The 21,739-nt window shown below is 40.4% G+C and overlaps 1 protein-coding gene across 3 annotated transcripts in view; it reads left to right on the top strand.

Annotated features, from left to right (window-relative positions):
• Positions 1-2,372: 2,372 nt before the first annotated feature.
• Positions 2,373-21,739, top strand: part of osbpl8 (oxysterol binding protein-like 8) — a 108,463-nt gene continuing 89,096 nt past the window's right edge. Inside the window, exon 1 of one of the 3 annotated variants that reach the window (XM_036133668.1) lies at positions 2,373-2,737. The gene's annotated coding sequence lies outside the window, so the exon portion shown is untranslated. Of the gene's footprint in view, positions 2,738-17,120; positions 17,142-21,739 lie in introns of those variants that run through there. The other 2 variants (XM_036133672.1, XM_036133669.1) reach the window with 2 other exon arrangements.

Here is a 21,739-nt window from a genome sequence, read left to right as displayed (position 1 = left end):
AAACGTAAAAAACAAAACAACTGGACTTGTTTTTCGTAGTTGAAGACGTTTCGCCTCCTCTCTTCGCATGGCTCAACACAGGAGAGCCACCTCCTCAGGTCAAGACTCTGCTGTCCACCTACACCTTAAGGACAAGGGACACTCTTTTGAGGACCAAAATGTTCACAATTTGGACAAAGAAGACAGATGGTTTGAAAGGGGTGTGAAGGAAGCCATCTACGTTAAGAGAGACAAACCAACCTTAAACAGAAGAGGGGGCCTTAGGTTCCAACTCTCAAAAACTTACAATACATCTAATAACGACCCTAACGACTCTTTGTTACAGAGGAGTGGACCAGTTTCGGTTCAATCTGCTGGCTTAATGGCTTAAACGACCGCCCATTACTAAGTGGTGGACCTGTTTCGGTTGAACTTGCATGTTATCTAAGCCATTACAAGGCCTTTGTTAGGCAGTAGTATAAAGCTTGGTACTCCACATTACTCCAGATCTTTTCCTGGAGAGGAGGCGAAACGTCTTCAACTACGAAAAACAAGTCCAGTTTTTTCCTTTTTTTTTGGAAATCCACTGCACTGCAACTCTGTATAACCTGAAAAATGGAAAACGGCAATACTGTACAGGTGCGCAACAATTTACATGTACGCAATTCACATCCTTTACATCTCAATCTTTTCCTGTTGTGAATTAGACTGGCATGAAATAGGCCTAATTAGTTGATACAGTTGAATTACTGCCATCATCTCCTTGCAAGAGCCTGCGATTCAATTGTTGCCAACTGGCATTAGAAACTCATTGTGACTACATATGGCATACCTAGGGTTGACTTGAAATGCGAGGAGCTGAAATGTTATTTTCCCATCTGAGTGGATTAATCCGATTGTATGTTTACAAACATGAATTTGACTTGTCTTGTAAAGTGCCTTGAGATGAATATCAATAAATATAATTAAACTCAATCAAACAAATACATTAAATCTTCTTCATTGTATCAGAAAGTTATTGGATAAAAAAGATTAAGTATATTTAATATACAATTGTAAAAAAAATAAAATAATAATAATCAGGCAAGGTATGTACTTTTATAAATAGATTTTACGATTGGGGCTGCAGTTACCTATTTATCCCCCTAGATGGCAACCATGTATCAATTTGCAAACAGAATAAACCAATACCTGCGATGGCCGCAAGATGTCGTAGTTTACCAAATTATGAAAAACACCTCTCTGAAATGGCTGTCATGACCCTGCACATTAAAAGGAAATATAAGATGTTACGTTATTTTACAGGTCAGAAAAAGAAAAAAAGATCACCAAGATCCTACCCCCATAATTCTCATTTTAAGTCTCATGTTATTTTATTTATTTTAACCTAAATGTATTATGTAAGGGTGCATTTCCCCAAGCCTAATACACACACATACAAACACGACATCCAAATACGGTGGTGGCGGTGTTATTTTTCAGTTTTTGGGATGGATTTTTTTTGTTGGGAAGAAATCGGAAATACATTTATTCAGCGAAGTTACAAAAAAGGGTAACTTGATTGTGTCCACAGTGACAGTTCACATGATGATCACGTGTCTGTGCCATGTCCAGCCAGGAAAATCAGACGATCACCGAACAGGAACAAGGAAGGGATCGTTTGACCTGGTCTGCTAAATTCACACAAATGACACACATGGGTGGGTGTTTAGCCTTCAAAATAAAGTTTTTCAAATTCATTAATAAAAATCAAGTAACAGTAACACTTACACAGGGAGATCAAGTTTACGTTTGTAGAACCATACATTCGACATGATGTATATTCTTTTGTTTTAATGATTTCTGAAAGTTTTCAACAACTGAAATAGGCAAAAATAATTGATGCATGAGAATAGAATAATATTCCCTTTATTGCCGTTATACGGTGTATAACGAGACTGGAGAGCTTCTCGTTTTCAGTGTAACCAAAAATTATACACAAAATATTGCAAAAGATACTATTGCCAGTTAAAATACAAGTATTGAAAACAGAGATAAAAAGAATTGTTAAAGTAATACGAAAGGATGTTACAGGGTTTCACATTCATAGCTTAATTTTTTTTGGGAAGAAACAATATAGTTACACTAAGTAATACATAGCTAAAATTGAACGGGTGGTTTGTTTGTTTTTTTTCATTACTAGAACTAACATATAATTGTATATTAAAACGATTCCTCTAAAATGAGCTGAATGTAAGCTTTAGTGTTTGTTTCACTCCAGACACCCAGTTTCCAACCATTCTTGTACTGTTTTCCAAAGCCAACTTGACACTCACAATATGGCAGACGAGCTGACGTACTGTTCCTTCTGTCAACGGACTTTTAACATGAAATGTTTAACCGGAAGTGGGGTGTTCTGCAACAGCTTTGACGGCGTGCCTACCAGCCGAGCCGTTGACAGACTAATGCGGACGCTCTGGTTGCTTACAACTGCACATTTGTGGCGAAATGGAGAGCGGTGAACGGAACAAAATTCGTGGAATTCAATTTTAGCTTGTACGAACTTTAATTTTTGACCGAGGCGACGTCACTGGGCGGACGCATAGCGCGTACCACCACCCTCGCGCCAGCCGCTGAAAGCTGAGGGACATAAATAAATATTCAGCGCCGTCAGCTAACAGTTAGCAGACAGAAACACGACCCAGAGGACTGCGTTACTGTTTACCTCCTCCCAGCCTGTCGCGCAGTCAGCAAGGAGACCCCCGAAGACTAAGCGGAGGTGAGTGCAATGTAAACATGTAAAAAAACAAAAAAAAAAACAATTTCTTTTTTTTTTCTACCACTGCTGATGATTAATCGCGACTCGCCTAATTGCTAATTCTCCGCGTGTCTCTGCGGACAGACGGACGCTGCAGTCGAGCAATGCGTATTATTCTGGAATAAATCAGGATTAGCGGGGCTGGGGTGAACGTGCAGCAGTTGCCTCTGCGTCTGTCCCACACTGAGTTCAACGGTGACGCTCGACCCCAGCCAACCGAAACCGCGATGTAAGGATGGTGGGGCTTGCAGCTAAGGAAGTTTGAATCCCTTGCAGCTCTAATTGCTTTTGGTGGAAATCAGGCTCGGTTTGAGACGGTCTCTTGTTTCCCAACCTAATTTCCCGAAGTGTTTACTCATCCGCATCCTCCCTGTCATATGATCTCCCCGCATCCTCCTCTGTACTGGTGCTCTGTTACCACTTTCTCTCACCTGACAGCAATAAGGGGGAGAAATCTGAGGCTGATGGGGGGGAGACACTTCCTGTTTGTATCAGCCAATCTACGTGCTCCTAGCTGAATATCTGACAACAAGCTGTGGTGAAACACAGCGAGGACTGCTTAAAGCTTACTCTGTTTTTCTCTCCAGTCCAGTTTGTGTATATGTTAGTCACAGTATTTTATTTTTATTTTTTTACAGCTTAAAGCAAAATCTTCATTTGTCGCGCATACGTAGACGCATACAAACCTGTAGTTTTTTAATGGGAATAGTATCTTTTTTTAAAGTCCCTATTATTGCTATGTGTTTCAACATGTCTGCTATTTCCTCTGCACCTTTGGGAATTGAACTACTTTAAGGTATGTGAGGTGATCCCCCCCCCCTCCCCCCCTCTTGAAATTTGAAGTAGCTCAGCCCAGAATCTATTTGTGATCTGGTTCAACCTGCCAACAAGCGCCATCCCCTTGAAAGCTGATTGATCAGGATTGTTGGTGTGTGTCTGATTGGTTCATTTAAACATATTTTTCTTCCGTATTAAACATTTATTATTTTCTTGTATTTAATCAAACACAGTTTGGTGTCTTGTAATTAGAGATGTACCGATCCGGGCTCTGATATCGACTGATTGGCTGGATCGGATATCGGATGAATGGCAGCGATCCAGTCATTTCCAGTCATACTATCACACACAGCAATGGAGTTACAGCGATCTTCACGTCAGCTCTGTGTTTGCAAGGCTGGCTACTTCATCACGCAGAGCACGCACAGGAGCTAGTGACGAGTGAACACGGGGAACACAACCCGGAGCAAGCGTCCGAAGCGAGCCAAGTCTGCTATGTAGGAACACTTCAAACTTGAAACATCTGCAATGCGAAAATTGCGAGGGGATGGTGATAAAGTTAGTAAATTCAACACCACAAACTTAAATAACCTCCAAAAGCACCATTTTGTGAACCTTTTTTTTTTAAATTTATTTTAAACAATGTTTATGTTGAGCGTGTGCCTTCACTCACATGGCAAGGTGCACGGTTCATTCACTTAACAGTAGTATCGGATCGATATATGGGGTATCGGCCGATACGCTCAGCCCAGGTGTCGTTATGGGAGAAAACTGGAACGGTGCATCTTTACTTGTAATGACCCTGGTGAGGGCCATGAGCTGAAACGCGTTGGTCTGCTAGTACAGTTGGTTCCTAGTGATCCAAGTGCTGCTGGGGTCCTCACCTCACCAGGTCTTTGTCCCTCTCCGTGCACCTTGGGAAATTTGGAAATGCCATCCGGATGATGAAACGTGGGGGCCGAACCACGCGGTGAAGCTAAACAAAGGGCAGTACTGCGGGGGTATTGCCCTTTGGACAATACTGCGGGGGTAAAAACATGCAACAGGCTGCACATAACTTGAGATTGGACTGAAGGTTCACCTTCCAGCAAGGCAGCCTGAGCCACAATGAAATGGTTTCTTGTGTCAGGCTGGCCCAAAGTCCAGACCTAAATCCAGCTGGAGAAGCTGTGACAATATTGTTTGAAATTTGATGCTCAGAGACTCTCCATCCCATCCAGTCTGCTCAAATGAAATGAACCCCTCAATGTAAACATTGTTCTTTGAGAAATAATGTGACAGCAGTCAGGATAAGACGTTTCCCTGTTTACCCGCGTCTGTTCGGTGTTCTGGAACCTTGCAGAGCATTTCCATATTTCCATTCTGTGCTTGTTTGCACATGGAAAAAGGGTCATCCCAGACAGTCAGCGTTCTCTGTCGGCCGGGAGCAACAGAAGGGCACAAAGGCTCATTTGCAAGTTAAATGGAGTTTCCGTTGAGCCCTGGTGAAACCACAGCATGCTCGTGTTGCGCTGCCCTGCTACACACTTAGCTCTGCATTTGAATAGTCTGTGTTTGGAGCAGCAGAGAAGAAATGTAGAAGAAAATATTTCTCTGCGGGTTGTTGAAAATCGGGTAACCGGAGAGGAAAGATGCAACCCTGTATCCACAGCAGACCTAAAGTGAATTCCCTTTAAAGTTTAGGTCTCTTGAGCTCAGATGAGGTAAAGCCATGAAGCGAAAGGAAACAAAATGTCCCTTTTTTTTGTTGCAAGGACTTGTTTTTCACATTAATTTCTGTCAAACTAGCGTTGTTTGGATCTGTGAGCTGTCCAGGCTGTACTTGAGGGGTTTTTAGGAGACTGGCGCCAATGGAAAATAAGACTTCAGTGGAACATTTCCGCCTGGATGTGAACTTACTTAACAGAAGGTGATTAATTATGTCAAGTGCATAGCTTGCTGTATGGAAAGAGGCTGGAAAAGGTGCCGCTTGCAGAAGTTGCACATAAATAATTCTTGGGCTAATCAGATGACTGTGCATAAATGACATTTTTGTTTGATGCATGATGATTGGGTCTGCCGCATTTTTCTGTGTGTGAACCTGCTGGAGAAATATGGGGATTTTAATTCCTTCAAAAATAAGTATGCGCGTGCATTTATGATTCCATAAGCCACTCTTGGGCCTAAAAATGAACGAGGCGGTCTGGAATTAGCTGTCCCTGGAAGTGAAGCCATTTGTGGTCGGTTGCGACACCTGTTATAAATCATCTAATGTAATGTTTATTTAATCCAGCATTTTATTAGAAGCCTCTTTTGGTTAACAGTCTGGGATCCGTAACTTGTTTGCTGAACTTGAGGTCTTAGTGCCAAGTGGTGGATGTTTTTTTTTGGTTCCTTTTTCCTTTTTTCATGCACGCAGCTGGTCTGTTTAAGTGGCATCACAGGCTGTGTTTCCATGCACACCAATATTCAGATACTATCCCGATTAAGAGCTTACTCCCAAGGTCACATCTAGAGTTGGCTATAATTGAGTTAGGCCAACTGGAGTACCTTGATCTTAGTCGCGTGTTGTGGAGGTGGAATTCTGTGGTGAAGAATAAAACTAATATAAATCTGTGGTTTTATGGGTTTGTTTAAAAGCTTGTTAGCTGAAAAATGACTATGTTTGGGGGATATTATTTGTAACAGATTGTCAGTGATTTCACTTTAGTGTATAGTTGTAGAAATGTAAACAGAATATCCTGTATTGAGCTCATGGAAAATAGAAATGCACTGAGGCCTTTTTCCAAATTTCTCCTTAATATTTTGCAATTAGAAAAATCCGTCTTTAAATATCCAACTTTTAATTTGAGCTTCCGTTAGGGCTGGACGATAATTCAATAACAATGTATATCGATTGATAGACGTATATCGATGATAGAAAAAAGGTCAATAAAAAGTTTGATAGAATAACAGTTTTCCTTTTTGCATTCTAGCCTATCATGTAGGTTAATACTAGTCTCTACATCCTCCCAACAAATCACAAATGCAGACCCAGGAACTCTCCGCCCCCAAGCCCCGCCCCCTTTAAAGAGTTCAAAATAAGCGTTCTTTTTTAAAAGCTTGCAGTTTTGGTAAAAAGTTGATTGAATATTGGGTTGAGTTTGAGTTCAGTGTTTGTGTGTTCGGTATCTAAAAATAGGTCGCTAAGCAACATCATAAAATGCCCAGGGCTGCACTTAAAATATATGTTTTGAATTTGTTGATAATTATCAATATCGATCAATATGATTCTATTTTTATCAATATGCTTTTTTTTTTATATCATCCAGCCCTAGCTTCAGTGTGAAAACAGTCTACTTAGATAATTATTGAGGATGTGATTTAGGTCTGGGGAGGGAGATGGGTGTTTTTTTTTCTCTGGTAAACCATTTCTCTGTTGATTATGCCAAAGGCATTTAGAGAAAACATGCAGTTATGCATGAAAACATATGTCCTTACCGGACTTTCATAAAACTCAAAACAAGTGCAACCAAGGACACACAGTAGCTTGTTGCATTCATAGACCAGAAATGGTGGAAGTTCTTAGTTTGAATATTTCATAAACAGCAAGATGACTAAGATCAAGACTCAGGCTAGCAGATTCTTATCTCTGGTCAATATGATACATCTCTGGTGCAGACAAATATATTTTCATATTAATTAATAAAATAATACAGGCCTTTGGATGTTTCTTCCCATGCCAGTCTCCCACAGTGCAGCCAGGCTTCACTCTTTTCTCCCAAACTACTTCCCTGTCTCCTCGGTGAACTTCAGCCGTACAATAAATCAAATGACAATCAGCGTATTAATTCCAGTGCATGTACTGTTTGCATTTTTGACTCTTCTGACAAAAAATCATTATGACCACTGATCAAACTGAATTAACTGATTATTGACATTTTGCTGCTGTTTTTTTTTTAAACACTTTTATCGTCAACATTTTTATACAAAGCAAACATTTCTCATGAAAAGTGATGTTCAACCCATTGTTCTTCTTGCATGCACCTTGCTTGGGTCCTGAGAGAATAGGTCCGATTTTTCTATGGATGTACCTACTGCATAGAGACACGCATTATAGAGACGTAAATCACAGATAGGTGTAGAGAGTAGAGTAGACAGCCATTTAAAACATGAAGGATAGTGGGTGCTGAGAGGACTGCTTTTAGTCATCTGTTGCCAGGTAGAATACAAAGTGATGCATGCTAGACTCCTTTTTTTTTTTATAAAAGAAATCTGTGATTTAAGCTGATGAAGTGTAGAAGGATCACACCAACATTGCTGAACATGGGAGTGTAGCCATTATGTTAGTTTTTGTTAAGCATTTCTCTTTGTTTCAAGAATGCTGTTTTTTTATTTTAGCTTTGTATCTTTTAATTTGGATCTCTGCTCTTAAGTCAAATTGGTCGTTTTCTTTGCAAAATATATGGCCTAAAAATTTAGTATTTTTTTGGGTTCTGTTTATTGAAACTGTATCTGTTGTGTTTGCTTTGCTTCTGCTGCCGTGATATCTATAATGTTCTGCGGCGTAAGAAATTCCAAACTCTGATAAAAAGTCTGTCGTTGACAGTCAGCCGTTTAGATCCACGGTGCCCCAAAAAAATGTAAACGCCTCAGGACCCAGCAACAGAGCCAAACATGTGAACTGTCTGCTGTCCAATAGGAGAATATTTGTTTTTCCAGCTCACCTTGCTCCCAGGTGATGATTCCCACTGGTGTTCCAAAGGCTTTTAGATCAGGAAGACAATCCTTAGAACATCAGGGAAACTATTTGGATATTCCTCACCTATCTTCATGTTGCTAAAATCTCTCCGTTATAGGAGAAGAAAACACTCCTTTCACAACAGACCTCTTTTCAGTCTCAACATTTGAGCTCATTGAATGCCAAGGGCAATGCAGCAGTTCAGGGTAATCTTCCCCGCTGGGACGCTCAGGCCGCTGGCTTTGGTTTGGCTGATTGGATCCATTTGTTCTGGCAAATGCCAGATGTGCTCAGAGAGCTGTTGCCTCGCGCTACATGTCAATGTTGATTTACCCGACAGAGGCACACATACTAGAATACGTTTCAGCCTGGCTTTCCCCACTGAGTGCATCAGCTGCCTTTATCAGGATCCCCCCCTTCTAAAAACAAAAAAAGAAGAAAAAATAGATAAAAAAGTTAGCTGATTCCTACTGACTCAGCCAGCAGTTTAAACTCCATTAAAACCACATTGCCTCTTATCCCAGCTTCTCTTTGCTTCTCATATGTCCAACAACGCTGAACTAACATACCGGTAATTTGCTCAGTTTTTAATATCTGCAGTCATCACAGGTTTCCTCCTGTGTCTCACTAGATGAAGATAGAGCGGGATTTGTTGGCCTTTTAAAACACCGTGGGCGCTTCAGGCCTGTTTCAAGGGACCCTGCACATTACCAGGGGCCTCAACCCTCGCTAGACTCTGGGAATATTTCTGGGGCACAATATGAACCATATCGTTCATCTGAACTGCTGTGAAGAGATGAATCCACCAGGTTCAGTTCGTTTTGTGAAAATACAGCATAATCTTTGACTGAAAAATGGAGAAACGTCCAGCCTTTAATCTGAGGACATTTATTCATTGTGGGGGAAAACACCCACATTTAGAAAAATAGGTCTTTATTTAGGCTGGGAACAGGGGAGATATAGATTTTATGCCTGATGTACCATTTCCTGGTTGGTTTGCTCAAATATTTTAGATAAAGACCCAGCGCTGACCTATTACAAGATTGGGGTGAACAGATCGGAATTGGACCGTTCACACTGCTGTGAAAAAAACAGATTTGGGTCGCATTTCCCCTGCAGTGTGAACGTAGCCTTTGTCTCATCCGACCAGCGCACAAAGCTCCCGTTAAAGTCTCAGCACAGTTTAGGATTCTCCATGTGTGAGTTTACTGTCGTCCAAAAAAAAAGGGCTGGTTTTGTTTATTTTGCCACCACACTCTAACAACCAAGAAGGTGGATTACTAATAAGAAGTTCCTAGAAACTCTGATCAACTTAGAATTATAATTCCTTTGTAAGAGAAGATTTTTTTTCACACCTCTTCACTAAGGGTGGCCAACAAATTAGTTTGCATCTTTATGGCAACACTTTGCATTATCATTTCCTGCTTACAGCTCCTCTGTTTTAAGAAGCTTGTTTATGTATTCCTGTTTCCTTGTTGCATTCCTCTGCCTCCCTTTTCAACATTTCTGTAAACTTAGTTTCATTATGCAAATGAGGGAGACTTTCTTCCAGAACGCACGAGGGGATTAATGCAAAACATGAGAAGAGATGCTGAATTAGTCACTGCTGCAAAGATTGCTTCAAAACAACTGCTTTGCTTGTCGTTCCAACTCTATAAAAACAGCTTATGAGTAGATTGTGAGAACATGTGGTCAAAATGAAAAGCAGAAGTTGCAACTTTCTAATCAGTTTTTGTTAATGGTGCTTGTTTCTGCTGTATTGGGGCATTGTTATAAAATAATCTGTAGACACTTTGCCAACAACTCTCTTTTATTTGCATAATGAAAAAGAAACACACATAGGAATGTGAAAAGGAAGCACACAAACAAAATGCTGGGGTATTTAAAAAGGAGGGGAAATTGCTAAAAGGAAATTCATACTTAGAAAATTCATGCTTAGAGAATTAAATAAAATAGGGGATGCTTGAAAAAAATTGAGGGAAGTCTAAGTGGCCTGAGATTTTCTAGTCGTATTGGACACTTTCACAATAGAGTCACAGTCACCAAGCAACACTCCCAGATGAATACCAACATAATAGGAAGCATTTTAACATTTCTATTACGTTTACTGGCCTGTTATTATTTTTGGAGCTGGTTAGAAATGCTCATATATATAAAAAAAAACAACAACATGTAGTCCACACCCATAGTACATATGAGGTTGTAAATGGTTTCAGTTGCAAGGAGCCGGCGCCGAAGGGCATTAGAGGTGGCGTCATGAGTGGAGCAATGTGCCGCTGCCAGACAGCATCAGACTGTCAGTCAAAACACTGACTGAAGGTCAGTAAACAGAGGAGGCCTCTTATGGCCCTTTATTCTCTGGTGTCGGCTCAGCTTGACTCGTTTCTGCTCGACTCCACACGTTTTTTTAGTTTTTTTTTTTATTACAACTTGGTACCAAATCAATGTGGATGGTCATAGCTAGGTAACACCATGTGCTTGTATGAGACTAAAACAATGAGACAGTGGTAGCAGTGTTAGACGTGCTGCTCAGTCTGTGGCGTTTTGTCAGACTCAGTAAAAACGGAGAGCCAGAGAAGTCTGCGGGTGGCCGACAAGGTGACGCACTCTGGAGAAGTAAAGGAGAGCATGGGAAGCCATAGAGCAGAATGGAATGGACCAAAGGATTTGGAGCTTTCATTTACCTTCCATAGAGTATACTCAGTCGCTGTTGTAAGCTTTTACAAATGGCGTCCGGATTCCTGTTAGGGAGTTGAATGAGTGGCGTCACCAGTAACAACACTGCTGCTCAATCACTTACCGACAGTCTTGTGACGTGGCGATTCAGCCCAAGTCAGCATGCTTGGAACCACAGAAGGTATCAAAAAAGGGTCCGGTGCCATCTTGGAACCATTACTGATACAAACCCTGCAAGCCGAGCAGAGCCAATACAGCGACTGAAGGCTTTAGCAATGCTGGCCGTACAAAATACCGTTTAGACGCTAAATATAGTCACAAACGTCAACTAGTAAATTTCTCCAATGTGAGATCAATAAAGCCCTATCTTATCTTCAAAACCTCCTTGTTTCGTTTGAAATGACGGCAAAACCGGGTCTTTGAGTGACTGCTCTGACACGGTGGCGTAAATAATTAACAAGCTACTGCTTTAGGAGTATTCTGAATGCTGTGCTTATAGCGCTAGCGCTTAAAGAAGAATGAGAAACAACTAAAATTTTTATCATCAGATCAAACCTTGCGAACGCTAGTCATCATGAAAATCACAAATTCTGATGCATTACTAGTTCCCTCATGAAAGCATCAAAGCTTTGCTTTCTGCTACTTTCTACCTAACTGTTGTTGTTGAACGTTGTTTTTCCTTTTTCAGAAATATATTTGCAGTTTTGATCCATCATATGCTGCTACTCCTAAAGCTGCACACAAGCACCTGATGTCTTTGATATTGCCAAATAACCAAGGGCAAGAAGTCAAGGGATTCATTGCTTCAAAGCTCCAAGGCTAAATAAATTGCTCTGAATCACTGAGAACTGCTTAAAAATGTCAGATTAGCTCTCATTCTCCCCTTTGAATTTGCAAAGAAGTTTTTCTTTTCTCTTTCCGAACAACCACAGCAAACCAAAGGCAGAGCAGCATCGTCCTTAGAGTGTAATGCCTGGTTGGTTTGATCTTTTCCATGCCTCGAAACTCTGGCATAGCAAGCCAAAAATACACATCTTTGCTTCTCAAAAGTCTCTGGAAAGACATTAGGAACATCCAAGGCTAAGGAACAGAGCAGAGAAAGGCTTCTAAACAATCCTTTCTACTAGTTAAATTATTACAGCAGTGAGTCAGAGCCCAGCCTCGCCTCTCTCAAAGAAATCCTGTTTTGCAACATAATTGAATCGCTGCCTGCCTGAGTGCTACAAAGCAGCATTTTCAGTCTACACTTAGATCTCAGAACTTAAATTTAATGGTTACAACAGCTAACGATTAGACAAACTTTATTCAAAATAAGATGAAATGATAGCAAGCAATTCTATAGGGGAACATCAGTTGGATTCAAGATGTTTGCACCCTTGGATGCGCTTACAGCTGGATTTATTTTTGTCCGTCCTTCTGAATTGAAATTCCGTGGGAAAAAAAATGACCCGCCCAAATAAAGTCTTATAGTAGGTGTACCACGCCTGGAATGACCACACCCTCCACACAGTGGACACGTTAGTCTGTTCCCAAAGGGCTGGTAAAACCAACAGTGGAGGTTAAAGGTTGGACACGTGGTGCAGTATAACCACAGGGAGGTACCTAAAATAAATCAGCAGTCAACCGGGAAAAAAAAATAAAAGCACCAGTGGTATTGGCTTTTTTTCTTCTCTAAGTAATAGCAACAAAGGCAGTCATGTCTGATCTGTTGTATCATTCATATCTGTCTTGAATGATTAAGAGGCAAGGCAAATTTATTTGTATAGCACATTTCAGTACAAAGACAATGCAAAGTGCTTTACATGATTAAAACATAGGAAAGTAAAAACAGAATAAAAGCAAATTGGAATATAATGTAGAAAAAATAAAACAAAATAAAACATGGGGAAATGGAAACTAAAAGCAAATATTAAAAGCAGTTGGACTACAAACGTGAACTAATTAGGCACTCGTCCAAAACAAAACTGAAAGAGCTTTTGTTTAGAAAATCAGAGCCACTTTCTCTTAAACTTTAATTAAAAAAAGGTGACGGAAAAACAGTTTTTCCAGGCATGAAGCCTCTGAAACAGGCGTTTACCCCAGAACATGCGGACATTTTGCTCCAGTAAAACCCTAAACTTGTATAAAGTAGTGCATCATTTTGAAGTGGAAGGAAAATATATTATTTACAAACCAAAGTCTAAAAAGTGTGATCTAGATTTGTATGCAACCCTAACCCCCCCCCCCCCCCCCCCGAGTAAATATCACCACCTTTCTCTGTCACTACAGCTGCCAGGCTTTTATTGTTGATATCATCTACAGACCCCAGTTTGAGCTCATCCTACATACATAATGGCTCAGTCAGTCAGAGTGGGTGAGCATCACTTCTGAAGTCTTACAACAGATTCTAAATTGGATTCTGGTCTGGACATGTTGACTGATCTTTAGGGTTTAATTCGCAGAATTGACCACAGAATTTAACGTTCTGTTCATGTCCGGCCGTGTGGTTCCCCGGTTGTCTCACTCGGACTCCAGAGCCCCGGGCGCAGCTGCAGCTCTTTAAGGTTTGCACAGTGCATTGCTTTTGGAGAGTCACTTTGATACTGTGGCATAGTGAGGGATTGGTTCTTGTTCTGACAGAGTTTGAGGTGTTTAGCAAGAGCCCGAGTTGATTTTGCACACAGTACCATGATGACTAAACAGCATGAGGCTTTCACAGGTATGTGCGCCAGCCGCTGCCTGGTTGAACTCATCCCTTTATGGCTTGGAGGATTAGAAAAAAATGAAATCAGCCATGGTTGCATAGCTGCGAAATTGATTTATTTTTTTCCTGAAACGTTCAAGTTTGTACATGTGTAGAAAATAATTTCTGCATGAGGGGGACTTGTTTACATCTATTTTAAAAGTAAAAACAGAAAGGCGTGAGAAAAACTATTAAATAATATTAATTAGATCTTTAGGGCCATATTTAAAATGTTCATCTGACTTTCACTCATCATTACACAATACATTAAGGGTGTTTTTTTTAAGTCACTTTGTTTTAACTGGGTACATTTTTATTGATTTGAATAATCTAACACTAGTTAACATGAATTTTTGAGCCTGCTCAGTGATATACTTTTCACTCATCTCAGTCTTTCATGTTCATAACGCTCTGCTGAACTTAGACTGTAGGAAATCTGCTGATCCTGACAAAATGGAGCCATTTATTTTTTACAAGGATCTGCCGATCTTATTGCTTTGCCATTCTCACCTTGAGTTTAGTCTTCAGGGTTCATTCCTGATCAGTGGAAATGAAAGCCGTCTCTGGTTCTTCAGCAGCTAAAATGCGAAAGACCCTGCAGATTCAAATAAGCACCGCTGATTTTTCCTAACTGCCAGCGCTGGCCGCCGTATTTAAATATTTTATTAATGAAAAGTCGTTTCTCTCTGTTAAATAGTCAATAAATGCCATTGTGGGTTTAGATCAACAATAGTAAAATCACAGCAGCACTGCTTAAAATAAATGTTATTTTAAGTGTTATGTTATTTATATGATTAAATTATAGGACAGTTATTACCTCAGTGCAGACAAATTTATTGAGCAAGGTCCTTTGATTCTGTAGGTCATATTTCCATTAAAAATGCTTAATTTCCAAATATCTGTTGTGAAAAGACTATAAACTAGTAAAAATATAGAACAAAGGGCTGGTTGATAAATTGAATTCACAATTTTTTAAGATTTAATTTTTGGAAAACCAGGATTTTATGTTGCCAATGCACTCCTTGGGCTTCCATGAAGAGAACAGCAAGGGACGCTGAATTAGGGCTGGGCGATATGGATTAAAAAATAAATCTCAGATTTTATCATACCAAATCCGATTAATCTATTTTTTTCCTCCTTTTTGTTTCATAAAAAGAAATTAAAGAAAAAACCTTGCTTTTTTGTCAAGCATTTCCTCAGGGAGTTGACCTGAATTCAAAGTGCAACTAAAACAAGCTGTGAAACATGCTTGTAAAACAAGATGGCAGCTGTGACATTATAAACAATGAAAATATAACAAAATATTTGCTGCAAGTGGTATTACACATTGAGCTAAGAACAGGCTTCACTGCACTTGTGAACTTCAAACTAAAAACTAAGTAAAACAAAAAGTAAATAAGTAAATGAAGTACCTTGTATTATGGTAAAAAAAAAGTTTCTACTTAACAATATTTTGACAATACATTTGCCTAAACATATATTCAGCATCACATGCTGTTCTCTTCATGGAAACCCAATGAGTGTATTGGCAAAATAAAATCCAGATTTTCCAAAAATGAAATCTTAAAGAATTGTAAATTCGAATTAATCGATTAAATCGATTTATCGCCCAGCCCTACGCTGAATACATGTTTTGGAAAATATGTCGTCAAAATATTGTAAAGAGGAAACGTTTTTACCATAATACGAGGCACTTTAATTTACTTTTTATTTTTTTTAAGTTAGTTTGAAGCTACACGAGTGAAGTGAAGCCTGTTCTTAGCTCATTGTGTAAAACCACCTGCAGCAAACGTTGTTATATTTTCATTGTTTACGACAAGGCCGCCATCTTGTTTTACAAGCATGTTTCACAGCTTGTATTTAGTTACAACTCCCAGACAAAATGCTTTAAAATAAACTCAAATTTTAAAAATAATTTCTTTTTGAAACGAAAAGGAGGGGAAAAAATGTATTAATCGGTGAGATTTTATTTTTAAGCCATATGGTCTAGCCCTAGTAGAACATTAGACATAAACACCATATCTAGCGGCGTAGACCAAAGATCTATTTCAGCTCTCATTTTATTTAACAAGGTTGGGGTTTCTCGGCTGATGATGGTAATTTTAACAGCAGCATGCAGGTGCAAACACGTAGATATACCTATGGTGAAATATATAAGCAAGTAAGAACAGGAGACTGGAAAGTAACAGCTAATTATTGTTACAGCTATTAAAAGGACAGACTGAGGTTCAACGAAATGTACAACAGAAAAGGATAATTTACAATCTAAACAAAACGTTCATGTGATCTCTGAGATTGATTTACATTCAAAGATGACAAAATCTTGAGTTTTGTTCTCGGCTCTAAATGGCCGATCCTTCCTGTGCAAAGCCTTGGCAGCATTTTTATAGAAGAAAGATCTGATGAAAAGTTAGCCTTTTATGTTTATGTGAAATTTTTTTAAGACCTACGTTTTTCAGTTTTGTTAAAAGTAATTTTTCTTTGCAGCCAATGGTGACCAAAGTGCTAAATAAACACAATATTTAGCAAAAAACATAAAACAGAGATAAAAGAAAACAAGGTCAATAAAATAAAACCGATAAAATGAAGAGTCACCATTGTTTTGAGTAAAAAGAAGCGTTAAAGTTTTGTTCTAGATGGGAGATCTAGTGGAAGCTGTTCCTGGAGTCGAGGCGCAGCCACAGAACAACCCCCGTCACCCCAACATTTGGGCCCAGTCTGTGGAACCGTGAGCAAATGATGACCGTCTGACCTCAAGGATCCGCTGCGAATAGAAAAGCTCAATAACTCAGACGAATAAGGGGGCGCTGGGGTGGGCAAGGCTGTGTTAAAAACCAATAATAAACATTTCAACTCTGTCCTAAAACAGACCGGAAGCCAATGTGGTGGAAAGAAAATGGGCGTAGCGTGTTCCTGTCATGTTGTAATAAACAGAATCATGTTAATGTTAAAAGAAACTATGGTTGGTTATGGTAAAAAGATACTTTTAAGCAGAGGCGATTCTCCCCAGCTTAAGTCTTATGTGCTTCAGTGTGTATTTAATCGTTGTAGCTCAGAGGAAAATGACTGTACTTAGAGTTGAATCTTAAGGCTGCATATCATTTTGTGTTGGATAATCCAAAGAGAGATTATGAAAGTGTTCACTCAGACTTATATGATTACCTTTCTTTCATTTCTGGAGGCCCAATTAAGTCTTTTATTCAAAAGGGTGGGACTTTGAGCGAGAAGCATGATGTTTGTTGCTGTGATGAAAGGTGCATCTGGCTGGTGGGTACAGAGCAGCGGCGAGGCTTTACATGTGGGACACACGGAGGGAGCTCTGCCTGCTGCTGCTCCTCCGCTGACACCGGCAGGCTCGCAGCAGCAGCCTACATATCAGACCAAGGCGACACGTATGCTGATGTCATCTTGAGGTCTCTCGCTGTCTGCCTGTCCCCGGCGCTCTCTGTTGCGGGACACAATGGTGCCGGTCGCGGTCCGAGCTGCGTGAGGTAGGTCCCCTCCGCTGTTGCTCTCTCCCACACGTGCCAGCCGCACCGCACCGGCTCTGCTTTTATGCGCTCCGCTTCCTCGTTCTCATTCCCTGCGTCTCACTCGCATCGGCTCTTAGGTAGGTGATATCAGCATGTGTCTGCAGTGCCCCGTTAAAATAAGAGACGGTTACGCAGCGAAGTCTCGCAGCGTGGACGTGTTGTGACGCGGGATAGATGCTCGCTACGTTTCTGCTGCCAGTCGGAAATGACTGGATTCTGTTTCTCCAGCTGCTGCTCGGGTGCAAACGTCCGAGGGACCATCGTTTAGCTCTTCTTTAAGGTCATTCTCAGCTTGCAGAAATATCGCCGTGACCTTTGTCTCTGTGTAACTTCTTATGACGTCCTCACACCCATCAAAGGTTATCTTAGAAATGGCCGCATAGTTGAGCTGAAAGCCCCACGGTCTGAGCCTCACATCTCCACCTGTTTTTTTTTTTTTCTTCCTTCTGTTTTACAAGAAGTATCGCGACGCAAACACATGTTTTATTCCTCTGAAGCTGCATGCGTCATCGGCATTTTCATTTTGCAGTGCTGTAGTCGAGCTGTCGCCTTGCCTGCTCTGTGAATGTGCCTTTCTCTCTGTGTGGCGGGGATGGTGCGTTCTGTTATCAGCCAACAGTCAGTTCAAAGCTGAAGGACAGCCGCTCTTTCTTTCATCCCTGGAATGAACACTCCAAGGTGTCCTTGACATCCTGTGAGCTAAGTGCTCTCTAATATTGCTCCTCCTGATCAGTATTCACATGCACCGCTGTCTCTCAATCCTAAGAATGGATGGTAGTAAGCACTAAGGCTAAAAGATAATATTTTCAAAACATTTCTCAATTTGCAGGCATATTCGTAGTGCTGCTGCTCTGTGTGCACGTCAATATATATATATATATATATATATATATATATATATATATATATATATATATATATATATATATATATATATATATATATATATATATATATATATATATGGAAAAAAAATTAAGTGCACAAAACAAAAAAAGTATTGTTATTTTGATAAGAAGCATTTGTAAAAATTCTTCTTGGGAATAAACCTTATATCGTTGGAAACCCTGTTTATCTCCATTGAAATTGTGCCATATTTGCAAGTGAAAGGCATTTGTGGGTTGAGCAGCAGAGTTCAGTATATGGGTGGTGTCCACGAACAATTAGCCACCTCCTCCCCACCAGTACCAAACTTATTTCTCTTTTCACTCTTTGGTGTCATTTATTTATTTAGATGATTGAAATTAGAAGAAATAACATTGGCACACACATACAGTTTAACAGTTCATTGATTGGTAGTCACCAGCTTAATCTCACACTGCTGTGGGCTAGCCCATCTATGGTGGTAGAGTCTGGTCCCTAAGAGATGGGGGATGGCCACCGTCTGTATAATCTCATCTCTAAATCTCTCTTCATTCACAATGCTTTCAATGATGACAAGCTTTGTTTTTCCCCAGAGGCAGATGGCGCCCCACACCATCCGTCCCAGTGCCTCGACCAAAGGCCGTTTGGGATTGGCAGAGAGGATTTTGCTCATTTTTAATACCTAAGACTAAGGCTGCTCAATTTCAGGAAAATATTTTAATTGCAATATTAGTATGGAAAATAGCAATAGGAACGTAGATGACGTTTAATCCTCATTTCAGTGTTTAGCGTCAGCACCACTGAGGATGTGCAATTGATGCGGGTCGTATATTTCAAGCCGTTCAGTTCTCTCTGTTCTCTGTTTGGTTTTTTGAACAATTATGTGGCAGTATTTGCTGCGAACTGCTAAACAAGGGCATGGATTCCTGCTTACCAGTTTCCCAAATCCGCCATTTTTATTTCTTGGAGCGATTTTGTAGTCCAAACTTAAAGATGACAAAGCTACAAGCTAATAAGTCAAAACAGTTAGTTGTTTATTACACCGTCCCCCAACCTACTGCAAAAATGGCCGAACGGCGTGAAGTGGAACCCTCTGTGACATGGAGTTGCTCTCAGATGCACCTCAGAGCAAGGGTAATAGAGGGGCTGTGGGACAACAATGACAAGGAATCATGGGTCTCTTGATAACGACGGTTTGGACTCTGCAGCCTCTTTTATCAGTTTTTCTTTAACAACAACAGATGAGGTCCACCTTAAAACGGCCTGCGGAGGCCTTAATCCTCAACAGTGTTGTGCTAGTTACTGGAAAGAAGTAACTAGTTACGGTTACTAGTTACTTCATTCAAGAAGTAACTCAGTTTGTTGATTATTTACACAAAAAAATAATCTTACTGTTAAAAGTAACCTTTTAAATACTTTTGAAAACAAAGAAATCTTATAGTGCTGAATGCATCGACGTCCTGCTCAGCAGAAAAAGTCCTGCATATTGGAGAAGCTTGAGTTGTTGCTGAAGTCTTGGGAGCTTGGCTGCTTGCTGCACAGGCCAGGTTGAGGTATGAGCTTGTGGCACACTGCAGTTAGCATTCCCTTCACCATCTCTTTCTTCCTCTGGTCTTTCAACCATCGCATTTTTAACATGGCAAGTGTGACAGCTGCCGGTGTTGCATCGTTGTTTTCCAAGACGCAAGTCGTGCTTTGATAGCCTGCAAAGCATACACACATTCGAACAACAAAAATTGAGCATATATGTGCAACTAATGGGACAAAATAATTTTCTTTATTATTTTTTTTAATTACCTAATTTTATTTGCAAAAATTTAACGTGGCACAAATATTGTTTATTTTTGTTGCATCGTGTGTGTGTGTGTGTGTGTGTGTGTGCAGGTTCCTGTTGCTGCTGTGGTGTTAGGCACATCTGAAACATCATCAGATCATCAGAGTGACTGATTGGTACGCTTGAAAGGCTTTTACAAAGTTACAGCCGTTGTCAGTGACTAGCTGACAGTCCAAACAATGAATGAATATTGGTCTGTGAGGCAGACACTTCTAGTTAGAGTGGCTTAGGTTACCCTGGTCTATCTCTATAGTTATGCTGCCATAGGCTTAGGCTGCTGGAGGACATCAGGGTCTATTTCTCTCACTCTGCTGAGTTCTCCTACTGTTCTCCAATTTGTATTGATTGTTGTTATTTCAGCTTTTAACCTTTTGCTTTCTGTCATTTTTTTCTTCTTCATAGTAGGTACACCTGGTCTGGTGTTCTGTTAGCTGTGACATCATCCAGGGGAGACAGATCATCCGCTATTACCATGTAACATAGAAAGGATTCCTGGATCAGTGTGTGCTTTTGTGCTTGTTGTGTCTCTGCTCTGTGTTCTCTAACCCCCAGTTGGCGAGGCAGATAACCGTTCACACTGAGTCTGGTCCTGGTTCTGGTTCTGCTGGAGGTTCTCCTCCCTGTTAAAGGGAAGTTTTCCTCTCCACTGTCGCTTCATGCATGCTCAGTATGAGGGATTGCTGCAAAGCCATGGACAATGAGACAACTGTCCACTGTAGCTCTACGCTCTTTCAGGAGGAGTGAATGGTGCTTGTCAATACTTGATGTTATCTGCTGGGTTTCCTTAGATAGGAAACGTTTTGACCAATCTGTCTGTATGATTAGATTGAATTTGACTTTGTAAAGAGCCTTGAGATGACATGTGCTGTGAAATGGCGCTATATAAATCAAATTGAAGTGAATGAATGTGGTCAATCTCAGCAGCCATTACATCGTACTTGTGTCTACCCTTGATCCGTTTACAAGCCAATGCGGCTTTCTGGCGTTTAAAGGTAGTGGTGTCGTTCCAGTGAGCTGTTATCCCCAGGTAGCCCCTATTGTTGACGGACCAAATATTTGCTGTGGTAGAAATGTGGTTGGGAACCACTGCGATCCAGCGGTTAATAGGGTTAGGAAAGCTACTACATTGTTTCTAAAGCTATATCTGACTCAGCACACACAGCTACAGCCTTCAGTAAACTCGTATCGTATTTCAGTTGATGAAGTTTTTATGGGGATCGATTTGCTAAAGTGCTAACTTAGAGATTTCTCTGAAGGTCGGTCATATGATTACTGGTGTTTGAGCTGCTCTCTGCCAGACTTTTGCCGTCTGGGAACAGGACACAGCCAATGCTGCCGCTGTCTCTTTCTGTCTGTGAATGCCATTATAAACGGTGGGGGAAAGAATTGATTGTTGGGGGAGAATGAGATTAACAAAGTAATGTTCACAGTTTACAAAATGGTTTTGAAAGATGCGCACATAAAAGTAGGCTGAAATTGTTAAAGATCAACTAGGTAAAAGGTTGCTACAGTGATGCTGTTCATTTAATAAGCCTTTATCAGGACTCTGATGCAATACTCAGGGCTGGATTGGGACTTCCTATATTTAAGTGTCTGACAGCTCTGCCTTGTTTGGAGCATTTTCCTCCTCTTTTAACTTAATGGATGTTTAAATCAGAGCATTTTTAAATCAAACTCAGCTTGCCAATTGTGGGAGAAGCCTAAAAACTGAGTGCCGTTTGCAGTTTATTGGTGTTTCTGTGGTGGGGTTTCGGGACGAAGCAGTGATAAAAAACCTTAAAAAGGAGAAGAGAAGAAGTTTTCAATGTCTATCAACAACATTTCAGATTATTTTTGTCAATGAGGATTTAGGAATTGG

This window comes from Fundulus heteroclitus, unplaced genomic scaffold (assembly GCF_011125445.2).
Source record: "Fundulus heteroclitus isolate FHET01 unplaced genomic scaffold, MU-UCD_Fhet_4.1 scaffold_66, whole genome shotgun sequence".
Classification (NCBI taxonomy): domain Eukaryota; kingdom Metazoa; phylum Chordata; class Actinopteri; order Cyprinodontiformes; family Fundulidae; genus Fundulus; species Fundulus heteroclitus.
Note: the sequence above shows the minus strand (reverse complement) of the source record. Positions and strands in the feature narration are given on the sequence as shown.